At 38.9% G+C, this 23,957-nt stretch overlaps 1 long non-coding RNA gene across 2 annotated transcripts; it reads left to right on the top strand.

Annotated features, from left to right (window-relative positions):
- Nucleotides 1-21,607: 21,607 nt before the first annotated feature.
- Nucleotides 21,608-23,273, top strand: LOC118469495 (uncharacterized). Of its 2 annotated transcripts, XR_004846378.2 has the most exons (4): nt 21,608-21,734; nt 22,069-22,119; nt 22,218-22,283; nt 22,672-23,273. It is a non-coding gene; the product is annotated as an uncharacterized LOC118469495 (long non-coding RNA). The 2 variants fall into 2 exon arrangements; XR_008602563.1 differs by lacking the exon at nt 22,069-22,119 and having other exon boundaries at nt 21,613-21,734.
- Nucleotides 23,274-23,957: the final 684 nt, after the last annotated feature.

The raw sequence follows: 23,957 nt of genomic DNA, 5'->3' as shown, positions 1-23,957 counted from the left end.
GTTTGAAATGCTTTTCCTCCCATTACCTAATGGCAATACAGAGCAAGATTAACGTGTATGTCTCTGTCTTGCATGTCAGTCTTCTTGCATATCTGCAAGGTGCAGAAATACCATTTCAAATTTTCATCTGCAGACTTTTCATATCTCTAATGACAGCATCACCATCTGGTCCAATAAGATCCCAAAGCCTCGGTCCTGTCTTGGACCAGTCAGCATGTTAAAACTGAATGTAAACAGAAAGCACACACTAACATCCACACACAACCTCTGTAACGTCCATCATAAACACAGGTGGTCAATGGGCTGAGCAGTATTTCAAGGTAATCCACCCGTTTATTGGCTTAAACAGAATGACCAGTACACCCATAAATTGATTACGGCATTAAAGTGCAGGCTTTTAAGTAGACACCCCCTCCCCCAATATGAGCTTTTAGCACAGACTGTACATTGATTGCCTTACTAGTACTTTGCATGGGTTCTGGCCTTTTTGTTTCCCATAAGGGTAATAACTTCCATTTACAGATGCAGAAATGTATTTTACATGAGCTGGTTTACAGTATTACAAAGATTCACAGCGGGGAGACGAAGCCACGCAGAGCTCCACTCACCATCAGTTACTAGTCCTGCATTTCAGCAAAGCTTTCAATTGATGAAATCTAATTATAACTGTCCTTCAAAATGAAAATCTAACTTGTACAAAATATATGGCTTTTGCGTCTTTGATCTTGGAGTGTCATTGTGAACTTCGCTCTTTCCCACAGTTGGAAACAAGATGGCCAAAATTAGCCAGATCATGAACCCCCTGATTTGCAGCGTTCAGCGACACAAGAAAATGTGACCTGACCTACACTAAATTTCCCAAAATCAGTGTCCACAGAAATGTCATGGAGGTAAGCTGGTTTGAATGAGACCACAGTGTAGAGTTTCTGGTTTCTAAAGAGTTACTGTCAAATCAAAAGCTTTAGCATAACACATGAATTCAGTTTTAGGGTGTATATTCTCAGAACAGCAGTGAGATCAAGAGTTTCCAGCGATTAAGTTAACACTGCTGATCTGTGCAGGATAAACAGGAATCGCAAACCGCATTAGAGGCACATTCCCTTCTCAGATGCCCAGTCTGCACTGTTAGGATCTCCCAGTTAGGCTAGTCTAGCAAGATGGATGATCAATGGCTTGTCTGAAAATCATTTGTTTAATCTGATTTGTAGGGATTTTCTCTCCTTCAGCAACAGAAATGGTGGATGGCTGGAAGAGAAAAACTGTGGTGGGAGTCTGCTGAAACGTTGGTTCAATATGGACATTATTCTGAAACCTGACACCACAGGAAATAGATATTGATCATGATGACCATTTACTCACTCTGCGGCTGTGTGGGGGGCAAAGAAAGACCTACCAAGAAGTTGAGTAGAGATGGCACCCTGGCTTCTTAGGTGTGTAGCAGGCAATCTTGTATTTTTCTTTAAAGGGAAAGTCTGGTGACATTATATTTATTTCACGTTTTTTATCTAAAGCACAAAAAGTGTATCCAAAGTCTCATAGACATTTTCCCTCTATTGTCAAAAAATAAATAAAAACACAGAAACAAGCCACACTGGTTGCACTGGTAATCTTTCACATCAATTAATATGGACAATGTAGTGTATCGTGAGTTGTTTCATCACTGTCCTGCTAACTCAGAGCACCAAAGCCATGGGTGAAAATGAGAAAATGTAAAATTCATTGCTCTGCGGGTACAGTTTACTAAAGGCTACACTGCTTGGCTGTTTTAACAAAGTATATATGTGGGACCTTTTTTGAAGATTCACATCTTTAGTAAGAATGCGTGGGCTTAAGACCAGCGTCTTTGAGTTTTTGGAAAAGCGCTTTATAAATGAAATTTATTATTATTATTATTATTATTATTATTAAGACTGAAAAGCACAGATGCACTGGAGTACTCATGAAATAGACTGTTGAGCAACACTCTAATATAGTTTTGGATGGTTTTGGTCATTTTATGGTATTTATTAACAGTAACAGAAATGTAATATCATTTAAAATGTTTACATGCACTTTATGAAAAAATAAACCGTGGATAAAACAAATGACATTCAGAAACGATTATAAACCAGTTTCTAATTCAGTGTTAAGACAACCTCTGTGCCATGGGCAGTCTAACAGGACAGCACCTATGTTACTTCTACATGCCATTAGATGGAGATGCAGCCATATCCTCTTCTTCTCTGAGCTATTTATGTATCTTCTCTCGTCTGGTTTTTACATTATTCACATCCCTGAAATCTGTTTGGCCAGACACTAAAAACTGGGCTTTCAGCTTACATTAACGTCTGTTTTTTTTTCTTTATCAGGAGCTGAACATACCTGTGATGCTGAAAAATTCATTGGAGAAGCCAAATGCACCAACTAGTCATGCATGTAAAAAGGGCAGACTAATGCCCTTTCAGAGCTGTCCAGCTCGCCATGATAACAGCCAGACTTGTTTTTTTATATCCATTACCTCATGACCTCATAGGTGCGCTTTGGGACAAAGACAACTGGGTAAACTGAAGCTTTCACCTTCTGGCTTAGCTCCCTCTTCACCACGATGGTCCAGTACAACGCTTACATTGCTACTAATGCTGCCAATCTGTCTGTCCGTCCCACACTTCATTTTCCTGTCACTCATAAGTTCATGGTTACAAGTGGCCAAAATACATTTCCTCCACAGGGTGGCTGGGCTCAGCCTTAGAGAAAGGGTATAGGAGTTTGAACATTTTGGGAGATGTTCGGAGTAGAATCACTGCTCCTTTGTGTCGAAAGGGACCAGCTAAGGTGTTTCAGGCACATTCAACTGGGAGCAGACCCTCAGGTAGACCTAGGACTTGCTGCAGGGACTACATGTCTCACCTGGTTTTGTAATGCCTTAAGATCTCCCAGGAGGAAATGGAAAGCATGGCTGGGTAAAGGGACATCTGGAATGGCCTGCTTCCTCTGCTGCCACCATGATCTGATACCAAATCAGCAGAAGAAAATGTATATATATATATATATATATATATATATATATATATATATATATATATATATATATATATATATATATATATATATATATATATATATATATATATATATATATATATATGTATAGACTGATGGGGTGAATAATCTTGATTACATTGTTACAATGAATGGCACCTGTCAATGGTGGCAAATATTAGGCAGAACGAGAACAGTATGCTCTTGAAGTTGATGTGAATTGTATAAATCTGAACAACTTTGACTTGGTTACCTGCTGTTTGTGGTCCAAGGAAGGACAGCCAGTGAATCTTCAACAGGATCATGGGTGCCTAAGGCTTACTATATGATCTAATCCCACAAAAGAGCTACAATAGCATAAAGTACTGAAGACATCAATACTGGCTATAGAAAGGTGTCTGAACACACAGTGTATCACAGTTTGCTGTATTTGAGGCTGCCTAGTTGCAGACTGAACAGAAAACCCATGCTAACCCCTGTTACCACAGAAACACCCTACAATGGATAGGAAACATGTTTTCTTCTACAGTGGGAGGATGGCTAGGTGGATGGTGTGTGTGTCATTTACCTGTGGAACAGAAGGTGGCAGGATGGACTGTGGGAATAAGGCCGACCAGCAGAAGCAATGTGATGCTTTACATCACGTTTTACAGCGTTCAGCTATAAAACCTTGGGTCCTGGCATTCATGTTGATGTTGCTTTGACTTGTTCCACCCAGCAAATGTTGATGTAGACCACATACTCCCCTACATGGTAACAGTATTCAGTGCTAGCAGTGGCTCCTTTCAGTCAGATGATGTGCTCTGCCACAGTGCAAAAATTAGTCCAGGAGTGGTTTCAGGAAATTTCCCAAATTTCCAATCAATCGAACATCTTAAGCATTTAATGAATTTGCTGTGGCTTAGTGTCTTTACAAGTCTTGCCTCATCAGAGCTGTTTTGGAAGCAGGGTATACCTGTACAATACGAAGCAGTAGTTCCACCAGTCTCATCCAGGAAATTACGTCATTGATCTGGACAGCATTTGAACAGGATGTACAGGACAGGGATATAACCAAGAAGGCAGAGAACTTACGAGAATTAATGTTAAACTTAAATTCTTAAACTTTCAGATGCATACAGTCAGTGGGGGGTGATGTACGATTGTGTGTGTGTGTATGCATGCATGTGTGTGTGTGTGTGTGTGTGTGTGTGTGTGTGTGAGAGAGAGAGAGAGAGAGAGAGAGAGAGAGAGAGAGAGAGAGAGAATGGGTATTATATGAAACAGAAGCGATCAATACTATATGAGAAAGAAGAAAAAGTGTGTTTGTCCTGTTTGGGTTGTTCATTAGGCTCATGTCTCCTTGTGAAAGCTGAGAGTATCACACAGTGTGTGTTGTGCAGAATGAGTGGTCTGAAAGATGGTATGGGACCTGGGGTTTCCCAGGACATTTGAATATAGAAAATATCTTTAGCGCTTTTGTAGACTCACGGGCAACATGTATGTTAGTGTAGTACTCAAGTTATTTAAAGACACGTCTAAGTGCTCCAATGTCTGCTGCTCTGTGAAGGTGTCCCAAGCCGCCAGCAACAACTCAGATCTGTGCTGCAAATTTGCACTAGTGGCCAAACTGACGACTTTGGCATTCATCACGTGATGCACACTGACCCTAAAAGTATTTTCTACATAAACAATCATAGGAAAAGGAGCTGCTGTGAATATGTTCTTCTGATCCTAACAACCTTATAATCACAATTTGTTCCTTTTGGTTCAATAAAGTCACAGTATTTAGTTTTATTCCATTCGTGTGTGTTGGAAAACCAAGTGCACATCTGCCTGGCATGACTTATGGCTGTGCACTGTGCTCTGTGCTGGCTTGAGTGACTTTTTATTTAGTGTATGCACCCTCGAGCAGCGTACATGGACTGCACAACCGCACAGTGCAACTAAATCCAGGCTAACATTGGTTCTGTTCACCATGTCAGCATGCAAACATTTGGTATATCACTGAACACAGATGTAGGCTGATGGGACTGTCATTACTTCTACAGTGCAGCACAAGTACAAATTCTGACCTGATGATGGTACTGGATGTGTCAAATTTCTTGACAATCTAATATTAGCGGAGATATTTCCCTAAAGACGTCAAATATCAGCACCGTGGTGGCCAAAGAGGAAAATCAGTAAATCATCAAAATCATATGGATTCATTCTCCGGAGACTAAGAATGTTTATAAAAATTTCATAGAAATCACTGTGCGGAAATTTCAGTCTGGACCAAAGTAGTAACTGAAGCTGGTATCCACAAATCATGCAAGTAAAAAAATATTTAGTTTGAATACTGCTTCAGTAATTGAGCTGATATAACAAAAGATATACAAGATGACATTTTTTTTTTCAATATTCCAAAGCTTGAAATTTTTAAAAACTGATTTCAATTAAATTATTTTACTGGCTACAATCAACATTTTAGAGAAGTCTTTGTTGTTTAGTCAGTTCAGATTCATCAAAGCATTTTTAACTATATCTTGATTTTTTCTGTTTCCAGCAGATGTCATAATATGACAGTCATCTAAACTGGTGCACTACTACACCCAAAGTGCACTTATTCCACTGTGACAACATAACTGCAGAGCAAATGATTTTAGTTAAAGTAGAAGTTTTGAAATAAAGAGCTACTGACAAATGAACACAGAACTATCAAGCAGTTTAACAGTGTCATGTTATGATGAGACTGAATTTAAGATTTCTTATCCTGATTGTATAATTAGTTTCAAAACAGCCGGACTCACCAGTGAAACTTAAGACACTCTGCTTTAGTTCGTAACTGTGTGCTGTAGCTAATTACCGAACGTAAATGATAACATCTCTTCAACTGTATAGTAAATGGAGTCTTAAACAGTGTCATGAAACATATATAAGCAAACACCCAGGCAGCTACACAACAGACCCCTCAGCACTGGGCTACTGAGATATTTTAGACTGAGCCGGTGGAGAGATGAGGGTTGATGTGGGGGTTGAGTTCACTCCCGCAGGAGACAGTGACGCCTAAACAAATTCGATAACCTAACCTTGTTACCCCCAAGTCGCATGGCACAGGCCCCTACAATACCCCCTCCCCATTCAAAACAATAGCTTAGGCAGACAGGCAAGACCAGTTGTGCATAATTTACCACTGATGTGAATGCATGCTCACACACTGGAAGCCACAAGTGCACGCACACACACACACACACGCACGCACGCACGCACGCATGCACACACGCACACACGCACACATGCACAGGGAGTATAATGAATGAGTGGTTGTGAATGGATGGCTCTGTGCACTTAGTGCCGGGTGAAGCCAGGCTCAGCCACAGATGATGAATTGACAGCAGCTTGTAGTAGAGGATGACAGACGCTGGATCACAGTAGAGAAGAGGAGAGGAAAAGCCGTGAAAAATGGAGAGGAGAGTACTACTGAGCAGTGCAGGAGAGCCGAGGAGTGAAGATGGTTGCGGGGAGAGATTTAGAAGAGAAGAGAGGAGTGAGAGAGGACTCCGTGGGGAAGGTGATGAAGCATGCAGCTCAGGTTTCCTGTCTCTGATGTAAGGCCAGCCTGGATCGATGGCTCCGCTGGGGCCCGGCCAGCACACTCCAACCTGCCTGCTCTCTACAACTCTCGCTCTCACCCTCCCTTTGTCTCCATCCTTATCTCTTTTTCTTTCTCTCGCTGTTGTCACCTGTCCTTCTCACCACAACTCTCTCCATCTCCACTCTCTGTGGTCTCAGTCACAGCAAACGCCATGCAGTCCACCTGCTACTGCTTTGTCACATTAGCAGACATGTAACCATAGATCACAGTTTTAATGTAAGCGTAATAAAAGGAGGGCATTGGTGTCTACTGTTAAAGTTGCAATCTAAAACATTTATATCAAAGTGCATCAAACCTGATGCAGCCCGTGAAAATATCAATCAATTCCCCAAACACACTGTAACTGTGTCCCATCTAAGTTAACGTTTCCCAGTTGCCTAACTATCAGTTACAAACTGCATTGATTAATAAACTGCACTATGTCTACTGAATTTACAAGTTCATCTCGGACGGAAGGGATTAATTTCGTAGGATAAGGGAGGAAAAACATGATTTTTTTGTTTTTTGTGCCATTCTTCCCATGTCACTCCCATTTTGACAGGAACTTTTATGGTGAATTCAAGCTGTGGTCATTTTGTCTACATAATTACATCCTTTGATTTAATCTAAAATACATCTTTACATGTCTAAGATATGTGGTTTTAAAAGACCACTTGGACTCCAGTGTAGCACAAGCAGCGTTAGGGCAGACAGACTCTACAGGGTTAAAATAAAACAAGCAACACTTGGGCTGCATATGACTGCCTGCCATTTATATTGAGACAAATGGCTTTTTAATAGCCTTCAGGGATTGATACTAATCTAAGGAAGCTGGTCTGGCTCTTTCTCTTAGTGTGGGGTAAGACTCCAGATTAGGTGGCAACAAGGACAGGCAGCCCAGCAATGTTTCAACTCTCCAGTAGGTCCCTGAAAAGCCACCCAAACAAAACACACTCATAACATGTACAAAAATAGATAAGTGTCTCTTACCCAACTTTTATCCAGTGTTGTAAAATTTGTACTTGATTCAAATAAGGAAAAGACATAGGTACAAAACATCTTTTTCTCTGGTATTTGGAGTTGTTTTTTCTCTCTGTGTTCTCCTACACAGCTGGAGTATCAAGAATTAATGAGTGTCAGATGGACTTACGTTGTTGGATGTTGATCAAAACTGGAGGATTTGTTACTTTTATAATTTTATTTCCCAATCTATTCATATAATCATTAATAATTAACATACATTTTAAACATTTCCCTGCCATTAATACCTTTCCAGCTCTATTATGTCTGTAGCACTGTAAGAGAATAATCCATAAACATCACAGTCTTCCAGTAGCACCATATTTTCACTAATTAAACAATTATTGGCTGGTATTCAGTGAAGGATAACCGTCTCTCCTTGTCCCACTTACCTTCTGTTGGGGGTGAGAGACTGTCGGGGGGGTGCTATTGTTAGGTGGCCTGAGTCTGGGGTTGTCATGAAAAAACTCTAGTTTCATCTGTCAACGAGAGGATAAGTGTTTCAAAACTAAACATGTGACTCAGACAACTAGCCTCCATAACAACTTCATGCTTTACTAAAACACTGTTTAAAGGCCTGGAAGTTGAAACCTATAAAACATAAATGCCCTTGAAGCATTAATATTATCTCGCTGCTGATGGATATGCAGTGCAAGCTCACCTTTCATCACAGACTATTATCTCACTGAGGCTTCTGTAAAAATAAACAAATGAGGAATTTCATCAAGTTATTTGCAGTTAAAGTCTCTTCACTTAGCTTTATTAATTGCTATTTACTGTGTCTTTAATTTGAGGTCACTGATACATTTCAGGCTAATGAGCTGTAACGATGTTAAATTAGTGGCCTGTAAATTGATACGATGGTGGAAAATGCACTGGCTGACTGAAAGGCTGTAACCAGACAGACAAGTGTCTGAGAAGAAGAGGTAACATCATGGTTTTAAATGACGATAGGACTTAAAACATACAATATGTATCATACAGATGTGGTCAGATCGTAATTTTATTCTAAACATTGATATGAAAAGAAAGCATAGTTTTAACTGCAAAAGTCTAACAATGTGAAATTACATGAATCATAGACACAGACATACAACTATTCTATATTATTTTTAGAATAGATGAAAGATGCAACATATTTAATGAATGACTTTACTAAGAGTTATTGTAATGAATACTTTCTGAAGCTAGAATAAGTTGCATGTTATGTACAGTATAACTCTTGGTGCCATATTACTGTGCCATGCGTTCTATAAACCTAACCTTGTCCATCCATATAGTACTTAAAGTCAAAATATTGCATTAGTCTAAGAAAAAACGTCTCCAGATATCAATGAGATCTGAGGTGAGTGGTATCAAAACTGCACAAAACGTGGAGTTTAGCAAGATTGATAACTGTAATTTCAGCTTGTAAGTAAAAATTCTCTGCTTTATTTGGACCCTCTCTTTTGGAGATATGAGGTTTCATCTCGAGCAGAGATGATATGAGTCTTGGCAGACTGCAGCACAGTGAGACGGCCTATCTCTTACCGTTTGTGTTCATGAAGAGCTTCTCGTCGTGGCCTGATCTAAGCCTTTCTGACAACTAACATAACCATAGCCGACTCGTCAGTGCTGATAACACATGAGAGAGCAGTCAGAACTCATCTAGCAGAGAGATCCACTCCCTTGTGTTTGTGGTTTGCCTTCATTTCCTCACAAACACACAACAACAGAGCAGTGAGGTGCCCTTCTGTGCTGGCTAACACTGACCCTATAAATATTTCACCTCAAAAAAACCCAAGATGTTAAGAAGTCCTAGATGAGACTCCAGCAAATAATTCATACCATCTGATGTCAAACACACCCTCAGTCCCTGTGGTAAGAGAGGGTGGTTTGGTATCTGCAGGAGAGGCACTAGAAGGACAGGAATAGAGGGTTTTATTGTGTACTGTGTGTTGGTCTGTGTGTGCTGCCTGATGCTCCTACATGCGGTTGTGCTGTAGACACAAACCAAAGGCTGGAGGCGATTTACTACAGCCAAGGAGCTGTGTGAAGGGAGTTAAATAGACATAAAGACGAGTGTGTCGACTTTGCACTGTAGGCAACACATTTCTTGGTAATATGTTGACAGAGGTGTGGCTTTAGAGAGAGACCTTTCCATAAGTTTAACACTATAGTGTTCTGTAGACTGATATCTGTTGAGAGAAGGCTGACGACTACATTGGCAAAAGCAACAGCCGAGCAACAACCACAGTAAGAGGCGTGAAAGCGGTTAAGTGAAAGTCATCCAGAAGCTATTGGCTGGTGTAAAATTGGCCACAGAAGCAAACAGTGAGCTCCTTCATAGCCTGTTGGCTAAGGTGGCTGCTGGGCGAGGATACATAGCAACCAATATCTGACTTTCTATTACCTTCCTTTCCTTCCCTTATCTCTTCCACTTTATCTCCCCATTTTTATCTTTCTTTACCACTCATTCTTGTTGCCCTCTCTGAGCTCTTTTCCCACATGTGCTTTAAATTAATTGTCAGGAACTAACAAGATTTTCTGAAATCTTCTGCTACAGCTTCAGTGAGGAGTCTTAAGACGTAGCAGAAACACCCTCTGGCAAGGCACATACAAGGCTGTAATGTTCTTATGTATGACAGGATAATATCCGAGCCTCCACAGTGAATGTCTGAACAGCTTTGATTCTCAAGGTATAGTGAATTATCGTAAAATCCCACACTGAAGAGGAGATGTCATGACAGAGGAGCTACTGTACTCCACTGAACATAGAATATGGCTTTGATAGACTGCTGTGTTAGGATGTCTAAATAAAATTCAGCATGAGAGTGATGTTGAGTTATTCCAAAAATGGAAAGAAATTATTTTAGACAGGATTGAGGACAATGGCATTGTGTTTCACTTGCAATATTTCAGTTTTACTTTCAATGATTGATTTATTTTCAGTTCATTTAATATATCAAATACACAAACAATTGTCAGGAAAATTGTTCAGCCTAACACCAGCATTGAGGTCAGTTTATGCTTTCGCGTGTATCCACAAGGGAAAACGTCATACAAATTTCATCTTCCACTCAAGCCATGAGGATCCACACACAGCCCCAAATTTCTCCATACAAGGAGATTCTCCATCATTCATACCTATATAACTTATCATTAAAGAAGTTGTAATTGAAGTAGTCATTGCTGTACTTTGGAGGTGCCTAGATTTTCACTTTCTTTCCATCATCTGCACCCAAACACTATGGATACAACCTACTGTGCGGTAAGGAATGGACTCCTACATACTAGAAAACTAGTAAACAATGATTTTGCACGTCGTGTGTGCATCCTCAAGTACAATCAAGGCTTAAGCTACGTTTTGTGGAAAAGGCTATGACAGTAAGTTAGATAAAGTTAGATAAATGCTATAGATGAAAATGAAAAATACTCAATTTATGGTGTTTGTTATGACTAAAATTCTTCTGACAGTAAGAGATTTGAGAAACATTACAAATTATTGGTGGAGTTTATTTAAAATATGTGCCCAAAATTTAAGATGGACTCAGATTTACACTTATAAATTACCTGGAAGGACAAGTTTTTTCAGCTATGTGGTTGCATTCTAAACACCCATTTATGGACCATGCAACCTTTAACATATTTTCAAGAGGGTATTCATGTTTCATGAGCTTTGGTTAAGATACTCACACTTGCGGTGCTTTCAGTGAAGCATGCAGGTGTGTTAAAGGCTCTTGTACAGTGCTGCTGTGTCTTGGAGCAAACCTCTGGTGGGCCGCCAGGGAGCTCCGGCAGTCCATTTCGTCTGACTGATCACTGTCTCATCTCACTGCTTCACTGACTGAGAGAATATTGGTGCGATTGCTTCGTCCACAGGGGTCCTTCTTATTGACACTGTACGGATGGATGATGCACATAAACATCTGTGTTTGTGGTAATGACACATGACGACCTCCAGTGGATTTTATTTCTTTTGATGTCATAATTCATCGTAACAAACCTAAAGTTAATGGTAAACCAAGGTCTTCTCATTTCTCAGGAAAAGAAATTATCTCACTTTGCATAATACCTGCGAACAAAACAGGCAAATTAAAATACACATGCATGTTCAAGCACGAATACGGAGTCACTCAAATATAGAAATATTCTGGCTCTACTCTGCTTTTTAACGTATTCTTTCCTCTCATGACAGAAATGAAGCACTATGAAGCACTGGCCCTGCTAGGCAAAAATTTTCAGGTTGTTAATGTGTTCCAGCCAACCAGTACAACCACACACAAACAGAGACACACACACACGCACACAGGGTGGTGGCCCTGCCAGGCAGAAACATCCCAGTTGCTAATATGTTCCAGCCAGCCAACCAGCCAGGAGACAGTGACCAGTGGAGCAGATAATCACATCATCTGAGTGAGACCTGTACAGCCTGGTGAAGCCTCTAATGCTGCTGCTGCTGCTGCTGCTGATGTTGAAGATAATACTGGCGCTGCCTCTGACCAACAAAAAACATGTGGGATGTAAGCTTTTATATCTGTATTTGTGTTTCTGCATGACATCACGTGTGTCCATTTTGCCTGACTCTGTGCTTATGTATTTAATGAACAGTATGCTACTTGCTGTTTGAGTAGTTCAACATTTGTATGCCTGCTTGTTTGTCGAACCACTGTTTTATTGGAAAATGTGTTTGTTTTTCTTGTCATAAAAATGTCTTTGTTGAGCAGAGTAATCATTTTACTGAGCCTGAGTGATGATCTAAGCATCACTTACCAGAGATGGACGTATGGCTGTTTGTGAGCCTGATGAAAATAAATGGATTTTCTGATGATGAGTCAGTAACTGTGGCTTCTGTCTACTGAAACACTCACAGCCCTTCTGAGAAAAAGTCTTGTTAGAGGCGGGGACACACTTTATGTCTGCTGGCCGTGACGGCTGATCCTGGTTCAGTCTGGGTCAGTTGGTGTTGACACTCAGCAGAGAAAATCAAGCAGTTTGTGATGTGTAAAGTTTCTAATTCTGAGTCTTTAACGTCTGTTATCGCCAGCTGTTCCTATAAATATCTTTTAAACACGCTGGATATTTATAACTGACATCAGCAACAGATGATGTCACCTGTGTGTCACCTGAAGGGGACACAGCAGTAGATAAACACCTGTACATTAAAATTCTATCTGTTCATATTTCTCTGTCTGTAATCACACCAAAAATCCACTATTTCCTGTCCTTTTTGGTGCAAATTGCATGTAAACTATCTTTTAAAAGTGCATATAAACAGGGCAAGCATCTGGTTGCCACAGTGTTTGTTTTGGGGCAATAATACAGAACAGTTTCTGCACACTCACATGGTTTACAGGTTAAAAAGCGTAGCTACAATGACTTTGCAGTTTTATGGTTACTTCACAGTTTTTTCTGTGTTGCTGACGTATTTATGCAGTCGTACAGTTTATTGACCTTCGTCTCGATGAGAGCCGAGGGAAGCAGTCTTTATGTGAGGTTTTCCCAATCTGTAAGTTTCAGCTAGTCTTAGCTAAGATTGTACAAACACTCATTTCTTTGCTTAAGTATGGCAGTTGGGGTGCAAGTGGACTTGAAACACTAGATGATTCAATTAGAATAGGAAGTTATTTTGGAATTCTAATCCAATATTTTTTCCTAATAATATGAAAACATTACTTACATTAATTTGGTGCCCTTTAGAGCAGATATTTTCATTAGCCATATAGGGAAACACAGGGGAAGTTAATTGTACATGGGACATACTGTCCTGACCTGATAAACTTCTCCCTCAGAGCTCATTGTTTTAAATATGTGGAGTTCAACATTTGCTCTGCCCACTGTTAGACTGAGCTGGCATCCAATCATCACGAACACATTAAAATGTGTGTGAGTGCAGTTAAACATTCATCCATCCATCCATAGAAGGACTGGGGCCTATCCCAGCTGACCCTGGGTCAGAGGCAGGGTACACTCACACCTAGAGACAATTTAGAATAACCTATCCTGAATGTCATCAGGCTGTGGGAGGAATTTGGAGTACCCACAGAAAACCCACACAGGCACATGGAGAACATCCAAGCTCCACACAGAAAGTCTTCTGGCTGTGAGGCGAAAGTGCATCACCACACCTAAACAACTAACAGTGCTATTTTTCATTTTACATGACAAAAAGGTGAAAAAAGATGTGATGTGTGGTAAATACCTCTACAAGTGGACTGCAACAAATCTCATCAATACACCTCACACATGGATATAACCAAATTACCAATGGTTGAATTCCATTTAGTGGCTTCAGATTCTTTTGTTCGTGCCGGATCACTGTCACACTGCTATCACTGGCTGAGACATCTGAACAAAACAGATCACATCTTTGCTTTTTTTATTGCCAAATGTCAGAGTATCAGCTTGAAAAAGATCAGATTTGAGCTTACAGTATTTCAAATTTTAGGCAGTGGACAGAGCAATAGTCATTTTGTTGAAAATTTATACTCTGGTACATTAAATCATGCCAGGATTTTTAGCCAAAAAAATATAGAATTTAGCCACATTTCTATGCCTTGTTAGATAATGTGTAATCTGCAATCAGTGATACATATGAGGTGCTACATTTACATTGTTTTAGGAGCTGACAGAGAGGTTGGTCCCTGCACTCTTATTATGGCAGAGAACATATTTAAATGAGTATTTAACTACATTCATTGAACACGAAGTGGCTCTGGTGATAAATGATCTTTTATGTTGATGCTTATAAAACTGAGACAGCAAGCCACAAATCAAAACAGGCACAACATTTATCTGCAATGGAGCAAAATGGAATGGCTGAGACAATGAATGTCACCCGGCATCTTGTTGATTAAAACGATCCGGTAGACGAGAGGAGTTCGAGGCGAGACAAAGAGAGACATTAAACTGGATGGAGGAGAGAGAGAGAGTGTGTGTGTGTGTATTACAAAAACCAAGAGCAACAACAACCTGACAGTGAAATATCGGCGCAGGAGACAGGACAAGTAGAAAGGATAAAATGAGAGGAGCGAGGAAAGTGCAACAGAGAGCTCGGAGGATCAAATCTTGTTAACACTGTGGCGTGACCTTGGCCAGCAGCTGACACCAGCGATCATCTTTAGGTCACAGTCACTAAGCCACTCTGTTTAATTGACATTAGCCATGGCTGCACAGCCGGTTCAAAGAGAACTCACACCATTCAAGCTTCTCTTGTGACTATGAAGGCCACAGTTTTCATATTTGCAAAAACTGATAAGAAGATGACAGGATGATAAACAATCCAAACATTTTTCTACATAAGTTATTATGAATTTTCAGCAGGTTATTATTTGCATTACCAAGATAATAAATTGTATTTTTCTGCGAGAGTATTTGTGTTTACAGTGTTTTATTATTTGGAGAAGAGTGACAATGCTGTTTCTTCCTTTTGTTACAAAACCTTCTTTGGTTTCTGTTGTCCTCGGGTAGTAGGCATTCAGTTGTTTTAATAGAATTTAAGAGGAAAGAGTCACCATAATATGCTAGATAATTAATTTTATTTTCAATCAGAAGATTGGTAAATGAACAGGGCCATTAGGTGTTGTAATAACAGCAACCTATTGTAATAATTATTTGTTTTTAATTGGCCCTATTCATAAGCCACACAAACACACTTGCACACACATGTACAAATACAAATGGATTGGGTATGGCAGAGATTTTTGTGCTGGTTTGTATGTTTTAAAGGCCATTTGCAGCATTTTGTATAGATTTGTTTCTGGAAAACATGTAAAGTGATTAAACAAACACTAGATAACGCACAAAAGTATTTTTAAACAACTGCAGAAAATGTGGAAATCAAAAAACTGTCAACACATTACTGAAATGAGTAACTCAAACTGTAATATTTTTATAACAATATGCATAAGACATATAGACATCTTTCTATATGTTCAAAATGTTAGAGGAAACAAGACAACAGCTTCCTCATCTGAAGCTATATGAAATGCCATTGTAAAAGTCATGGACTCTAATGAGGATAAAACGTGTGGTGTGTGTATCCGCTGCACCGTAATTATTAACAGAACAGGCTTACTCCCTTTCAAGCCACTGGTATGCACTAGCTTAGCTGCTAATTCAGGCCTTTGTAATGGAAAAAATACACTATTTCCAGTGTAAATCCTGTAGCTGTTGAAGAACTAACAAATGCATAATATATTTTTGTAAAATGCTATAATAAAATTACAGTGTGTGCTGTTTATTATTAAATGTTGTGATGTATCTTAATGGAAAAACAGAATTTCAACTCCAGTGTCATGACAATCACTTAGATATTCCATATAGTCTGTTATTGCACAGTCACGGGAGTTTTTTTTTTTTTTATAAAGCACCCTGAACAAGTGTCAACAAAGGATATATCCAGTGACTAACAGTAAACATACACCATCACTTATCGTCAGTGCAGCAGGAAATTACATCACAGCAAGCCCTACTGACCTCCGAAGTTTACTCAGAGTTCCACGTCTGAGGCCGGTCATCATTTACGGCATCATCAGTGCGGCTGTACTGTGTGTAATGTTTCACTGTAACAATAACAAAACGATGCATCAGAAGAAGCCGGTGATCTGAGCTGGACAGTCGGGGAAAGAATTTGTTATTGACGGCCTCTGTGTGAGTCAGGCTCTGTGGCTGACCTCTCCGCCTCCCAGATCTGAGTCTGTGGTTGCGATGCCTGGAAGCAGAACTTCTTTGATGATCACCAGATTTATAGGGATGCTTTACTTATCGCACCTACGAGGGCAGCCGGGCAGGGAGGGAGAGTGAGGTCTTTCTCACGGAGTATTGCACAATTTATACCTCGTCAGGGTCCTGAGAGTGCTTCTTTACATTCGAGAGGGGAAGGATCAGATCCACAGAGCAATGAATCTTGCATTTATTTAGTTTTAAAGGAAGAGTTACAGTTGGATAGGGGTATGGGAAAAAATGCTTGTGACCACTGTGGCTGCACTAAAAGTTACTCCATGTAGAATATTTGGTTAATTCTAGTGCAAAACACAGAAAAATAATTTCGTTTGTTTACATAGCTATGAAAAATCAATGACAGACATTTCCTATTGTGTACTATAAGTCAAATGTATCATATTTTTATTCCTGATTGTAATGTAATTTCTATTCTGAAAAAAACCCACACTAAATTAAAACCTTTTCCCTAAACTCTTCAAATAATTAATTTATTCATGTGATAACTTATTAATTATTTTTTAGTCATTTCCCCCCACATGGTCGATTGTAATTTTGCAAGGTATTTGTATCAAAAGCTGCATGAGCTGTCATGAATTTGCTCATGAGAACTCGATGATATATTTTATGATTTTCTTGTTTTCATCCATGCAGCCTGGAGGCAGCATAAGCAGAAATTCTACCATAACTGGCAATATTCAGTACATTTCAAAATAAAATGATTTCTGTGTGTTTTCCGTAAAACAAACCGCTTTCTAGAACAAAAAAAAAGTTCATGAATCAATGGGTTTGGGCTTTGGAGGAGAATCTGGAGAGTCTATTTACTCTATTTTTTTCACAATAAGCAGATATGTGCTTACTAAACATGCTGAGGTTGTCTGACAACTGTTGGTGGTATATGTCTAACCCTTGACCCTTGCAGTTGCTCCTCAGTGGAGCCCTCTCTGCTACCTAATCTCTAATGCCTTCCCCAGCTCCACTCTAATTCATTACTTCCCCTTCCACTGCCCTGCCAGGGTCACATTAATGACATGCACCGCGCTGGACCCCGTTATGACCGAGGCCTGCGTTTGATCTTTGGTGCATCCCTCTGATGTCTGGCTGTTTGTGTGAAGGCAGTAGTGACTAAGTATGTTTGAAGACTGAACTGACACTGAGTTAATGCTAATTAAGACATGTGATCAAAAACTTAAACTCATTCATAACAGATGCCCGAATCCTCATCTCGGCAGCAGAGGGTGGACAGTGTTGCCGCAGTGATAAAGGAAAGAGAACAATAGCTTTAGCAGAGATGAGTGTGTGAGTTATGGTGTCGCTGAGAGGACCTCAGTCTATTAAGGAGCAGTGGGGAGTTTGATGGAGGTCTTGGGAGAGTGAACTTGAATAAAGATGACAGACTGCAACAGTTCAGTCGCAGAGAGTAAAATTTGTTTTGCATAATAAAAAGCTGGTAAGAACCAACTATAAAAACTGACCTTCCTCATTGCCATGCAGAACGGACACACTTTGAAATATATATATATATCTCGTCTCTTACTTTGTTGAAAGAGGTGATGTTATCTGAGATAAGATAAGATGTAATTGTTAGCAGACTCACAGCAAGGTCAGTCAGTTATGGCTCATTCATTGGTATTTAAAATGATTTGCAAATGTGGCCCCCACATACATAGTCATTAAACACAGGTGTCTCGGATTACTGCCACGGTCCGTATATTGTAGACATACAGTAGCATATTGTCTTTTTTATATTCATTGCTGCACACAGACATGACATAATAAGCAATGAGATCAGAACTAATATGACAATTAATTTTGTGATGAACAATCTCATGCCTGTCTGATGCTTGTGCCAGTAGCATTCATTTTATTCATATGATTACCCTTGCAACTGGAGCTTCTTCCCACATTCTGGTGTCTGTCTTATATTCTTAATGTAGAGTATAATTCTGCCCTTTGTGTTCTTAATGTGCTTATCTTCTTGGTGCTGTCAACTCACATAATAACATAAGAAAGTGAACTTGTTTTGTCTTTGCAGCAGGCCAAGACATGAGCCCACATCTAAGCAAGAAAACTACAAAGTGAACTCTCACTTCTAAGGTTATCAGCAGGTATATGTGGATAAAAACACCATAAAGCTTCCAAGAATTGTAAAGTCAGTGAGTTCTGCTTCTGTATGATTGCTATGTAGCTCACAGCCTCAAAGTAGACAGAAAAAGTAAACCGTTTCAGGATAAAAAGAATTAAAACACTGTGAAATCAGAAACATATGTTTCTTATAGCATAATAAAATTCACAGCCTTTTAGTGCCAGTTTTTCTGTTTGATGTAATTCTTCTAATAGATGTCTGACTTCATGTTTCAGGTTGAATAAAAGTCAAGATATGAAACGCACATCTATAATAGTCCTCCCAAAGTCAAACAGCTCTACAGTAAAGTTATTGGTAATGCAATGAGCTCAGGTTAATGACAGCAGGTCCCATAATATCATATAAACTTTCATAGTTTCAATAAAGTTGTCCAGCATTACTGTGCATTGGCTGCCTCAGTATGCCCCCTTTTTGGGAAATCGCATCCTCCGTCACATCCGATTGATGTAGCTGTTGCTTACTCTATTCGCACACACAATTTGTTATGTGGTATTTCATTCACGCTGCTGCCAGAAGCCCTCGCTGTACCTTCCATAACTCTTACCCCCGTGAAAGATTTTTAATTAAAATGAAGACAGCTGGCTGAACTGTGGAGATGTCACAAATAGTTTTCGCTCCCAAAGAAGCCCATCAAGGTTTCCAGGCGTCAGATTGCAGGCAATTCCAGCTTTTTTGAAGAACTTGTTAATCACGTCTCCTTCTTAATTCAATTATCAACAGCTGCAGATTGATGCATCCAGAGATAGCGAGATAGGGAGAAACAGAGAATTCAATCGCTTTCCATCGGTTTATGGGTTGTCATCTGTCCCCTTTCTGTATTATATATTGATATGCTGGTGACCCCGTGCATTTACTGTATTGGATTTTTTTATTACTCACCTTTGAGCCTGTGCTAAAGAATAAGCACTGACCCCTCAAAGTGAACACTGGGGACCTGATTTTGTGTGTCTGAGCGTGTGTGCAGTTGCGCCTGTATGAATACATACATAATACACTTGTGCTTTTGCATGTGTGACATGAGGTTTGTCTTGTCAAGATGGGGTATGTGCTGTGGGTCAGGGGGTCAGAGGGGCACGGGGGTTGGTTTGATGTAGTTGGGGGGGGGGTGGGAGAGGTTGGCTCCCAGGGCTGAGTGTGGGAGCTGGAGAGTTGGAAGGTCATGTTCATAAATTGTTACCAGTGTGCTGGGGCTTAATTGAAAAGGCTGGAGAAGGAACGGGACCCCTGATCTGTGGCCCCAAACCCCTCCCTTGTGACCCACAGGTCTTCACTCATTCTACTGTGCGTCTGTCTCTGTGTCTATCTTTCACAGTAAAGAGAAACTTTAAAATGTGGTTTAAAATATTTAAATGAGCCTTAAGTACTTTCAGTGTTCTGTTTTGTGCTGAAGAAATGTTTTTCCTTTCATTCGCCTGATGTTATAGACCTGGAGTGGCCTTAGTTGGTCACTGTATATTACTTCTAGGTTAGACATTTTATTTCTCACTATTAAGAGTTATTACAGTCACCAGGATTAACTTAATCTGTTGTAATGTTTTTGCTTTTAATTCAAAATTTAAGCGACCTTTCAAATGTAGCGGAAAAAAAGTACACATTTAATATATAATCCAAAATTCACAGCATATGAGACATAACAGTTCAGGCACCAGTCATGAATCATAACATCGCAAGTTCATGTCCTGCCGAAGAGCTTTGTTGCAATTTCTTGTCTCTTTCTCTCCCCTCATTTCAGATCTCCACTGGATCTATCATAAAGACTTAAAATGGCAAAAGAAAATTACACAAAAAAAATTCAGTATCTATAAGTTTGTCCCCTGCACTCCAGTGGATGGCGTTTTTAAAATGCACTGTCTGATTTAATGTCTGGGCTTTGCACAAGGCAAAACAGTCTTTTGTTATTCTCTTTGCTATAGCATGTAACAGAAGATATGTGAACTTTATTGAAAGTTCATCATGACACTTACCAAGTAATGTGCACAGCCAGTGTAATAAGTAAAACCTCTGAAAATGAAAAATGTTCTGAAGTCTATTACATTTTACAAAAGACAGAATAATGGATAGTCTTACTGAATGCCCACAATACTGTATGTCTGGTTTAGATACTCACTTGAAATTTTGCGCTCTCATTAACCATCTATCATTCGTTTTGTACACTGAAAAAAATTACTTTTGGGTGTACTAATTTTTATTGTACAAAATCACATAATTCCTACTCTGTAAAATTAGGTCTCAATGTTTATTAACGTTTGTCATTTAAAATTGTGTGCTAATATGTAATTTAATTATGTAAAATAATGAACTGCATAACAACTGTAACAATTACTGTAAATATAGCATTAATGTGTTTGTTCCTTCTTGTAACCACAAGTAAAATTTACTTCAAAAAAATCAAGTGTCAAGTTTGAACTGGCACATACGCAGTGGGACCAATTCAAACCGGGATCCAAGCTAATAGACTGTTAAGGCTTTTGACCAGACAAAAGCGAATTCAGTCGAAGCGGTTGTGGCTGTGTCAAGGTGCAATTTGAAAACCAAGGCAAGTAACTACTTTTCATTTATGTTTATCATATGACAGTAATGAGTTGTATATTATTGCAGACTTGAATTTGGTCAGCGGGATTGTACACAAGTGACGCTAGGCCTAACGCTAGCTATTGCAAAAGGTTATATGTAATATGTATGTGTTTTTCTTCTATTATTCTTCTTATGTGGAGATCTGCGAACATACATGAACCACAAATATGCACTCTTTGACGAATTACACGGCTAGTGAAGTGCAGGCCTTGAATATTGTGTGGTATTTTTTAAAATTATCCACTGTTAATTTGTTTGGCCTGTTTTGTGTGTCACGTGTTTGCTAGCGTTAGCTAAACTGCTAACGCTAACGCTAATGCCATATTCACAAGCCTCTCTAGCAAAGCACAAAACACTCAGGTGCTTTAACTTTGTAACGTTACTCTCTTTTATGCTATTAGCAACAGGCCAGAACCGAATGCAAACAATTGAAAACAATTAACGCGAAGTCCAAATCCATACACTTTTAGCAAGTGTCGCAACTGTTGCGGTAAATACTACAGTTCCCATCATGCTTTGCCGTGTCACGTGTTCTTAACCATTACAACGATGGCGGGTGTGTTGAGACTGCACGAGAATGACTTTTATTTTGGTCTGTAACGAGCTTGCTCTCTATTCTAAAACTTATCTCTGGGCGGTGAACAGAAGACCGCGCGCTCCCGTTAAGCCCTTCGTGCCCCGGTTTGTTTGACTTTCTGCATTAACACAATGCCTTTCAATACGACTGTCTCACTTTCTCGTAACTATTCTAAACAAAAAAAGCTCTTCCGTAATTGCAACTGATGCATATGACTATTGCTTAATAACAATAACACATTAATGCTACGTCTGTCTTATGTTTTTTGTAAACTCTAAATTTGGCTTTTTGAAGCAGTGAATCCTGTCTCTGTTCATCAGCACTAATAAATTCCAAAACCTTTATGTCGACTCATTAATTTTTGTTTATCAGTTATTTCGTACAATCACAATAATGTAATTTCAGTAATTTTGAAATGGTCTAAAACCTATCTTTCAGGAAAGGGGAGAGCAGAAAAGTCGTGGGACTAAAATACTTCTGATACTTTCAGTCAGTCAAGCATTTAATTATAAACATTATTTATTGTTTGCCAACTAAATACATTGCTAAATTTTGTATTTTTCTTTCTGTAATTTTTTTTTTTACAGGGGAAGCCATACTTGATATCTGAATGAGACGTCACAAAAGAGAAACAGCAGGCAGTATAAACCCAGGTACATAATCATGAAGGTGCTGAAATAGGACGGATCGATGTTTGCAAACAAAGCCGCACCATTTCCACACATGTGCACTGCATGTGGTGGGCAAAAGTCTGTATTCGTCCCATTCACGCACATTCACCACAAAGAAACAACAAACATTGGAAAAATCAAATATTTCCTTTATTTAGAGTTGCCTTGGACACAAACAGCTCTCGATATTTACTTTTTTCTTATTATTGGAAAAATGCTCAAAATGGACCTTGGCTTGTACCTAAACTATTGTCATCATTATGGCAAATTCAGTTTTGGAATTCAAAATTTTTACAGAATATGCACTTTTTTCACTTTTTGCACTTGGTATGTGTGAAAGTAATTCTTCCTCTCTATTGTTTTTTTCTAGGTGGACAACTTTGAGGACGTTTGGCAGCACAATATGAAGATTGCTGTTGTTGGTGCTTCCTACGCTGAAGATCCTGTAGATGTCTCTCTTATTCTTGATGGCAAGGAGGTTGTGACTGGATGTGGAAATACTGCAAAGGCATGTACACTGCTAATGGGTCTGATATATTCCCTCAATCATGCTTATCCTCCAACACTGTGTTACACTTTTGAAGTGTTCCAGAAGCTTTTCTTAGATTTAGACGCAATAAAGCTATCCCCCAAAGTACAAACTCTGAAAATGAAGTTGCTGTCCAAAACTTAAAAGATGACATTTTATTCAGCTTTGTTCAGCTTGGTATGCCATTGCCATTATAGCAGTTTATGCTATAAAGTTGTATTGTTGTTGTGTAACTCTTGCACATGCTTCAAAGTCGTTAATTGTTCATGAATGTTAATACAGTTGCAAAACCTATGCAGCCATTTCTCATAGCTGTGCCTTCAGAAAGGACTTTAAGTTTATAATAGTATGACAACAAGAATTGCTGATTTGTTACTGTTTTTTTTTTCAAGTGTAAAACTTGGACAAAAAAGGCTGTCAATAAAACAAAGTTGTTAAATATTGTCATTTGTATATTATTGATTTTTCATATTTTCTGTATACACTTTAACAAAACTAGTAGTTATTACTCAAATGTGGTGCTTAAAAATTATTTTGTAATAAGAATAAATATAGTGATACAACGAATAAAATATAAATAACATTTATTAAATTAATTCATAATTGTAAGTGATCAGCACACATAAAATTTACTTAGTATTTCTATGACACACATAGAAATACTAAAAAAAAATCACATAAACCTTACTTCATTATTTCATATAACCAAATATATAAAAATCCATTATGTTGAGTAAGATTTCCTTACAAATCGCTTTTAGATTTTACTTGATAAAGACAAGAGTTTTACTTGATTTAGAGTAGTAATATTTAATAAAAATCTGTTCATGCAAAAACTTACGAGGATTTTTCTAAGTAAATGTTATTAGTTATTTTTTTTCAGTGTACCTATCAGTGTTTTTGCCATTAACATGAAATAATTAACTGTTGTATCTAGAAAATGTCAGGCAACTGCACCAGTTTCCTCCAGTCAAAGATAATGTCCAAAACAAAAAACTCTTAAGTTTGCCACACATGAAACAGAAAATAATCAAACCCTCACAGTGCACAGTGGATACATCACACCAGCAATAGTTTGGCCTTTTTGCTGGACAAATACAATGAATTGACTGTCAAAATAGTTACAG

This window comes from Amphiprion ocellaris, chromosome 1, assembly GCF_022539595.1.
Source record: "Amphiprion ocellaris isolate individual 3 ecotype Okinawa chromosome 1, ASM2253959v1, whole genome shotgun sequence".
NCBI lineage: Eukaryota > Metazoa > Chordata > Actinopteri > Pomacentridae > Amphiprion > Amphiprion ocellaris.
The sequence above is the reverse complement of the archived record's forward strand: the minus strand, read 5'-3'. Positions and strand labels throughout refer to the sequence as shown.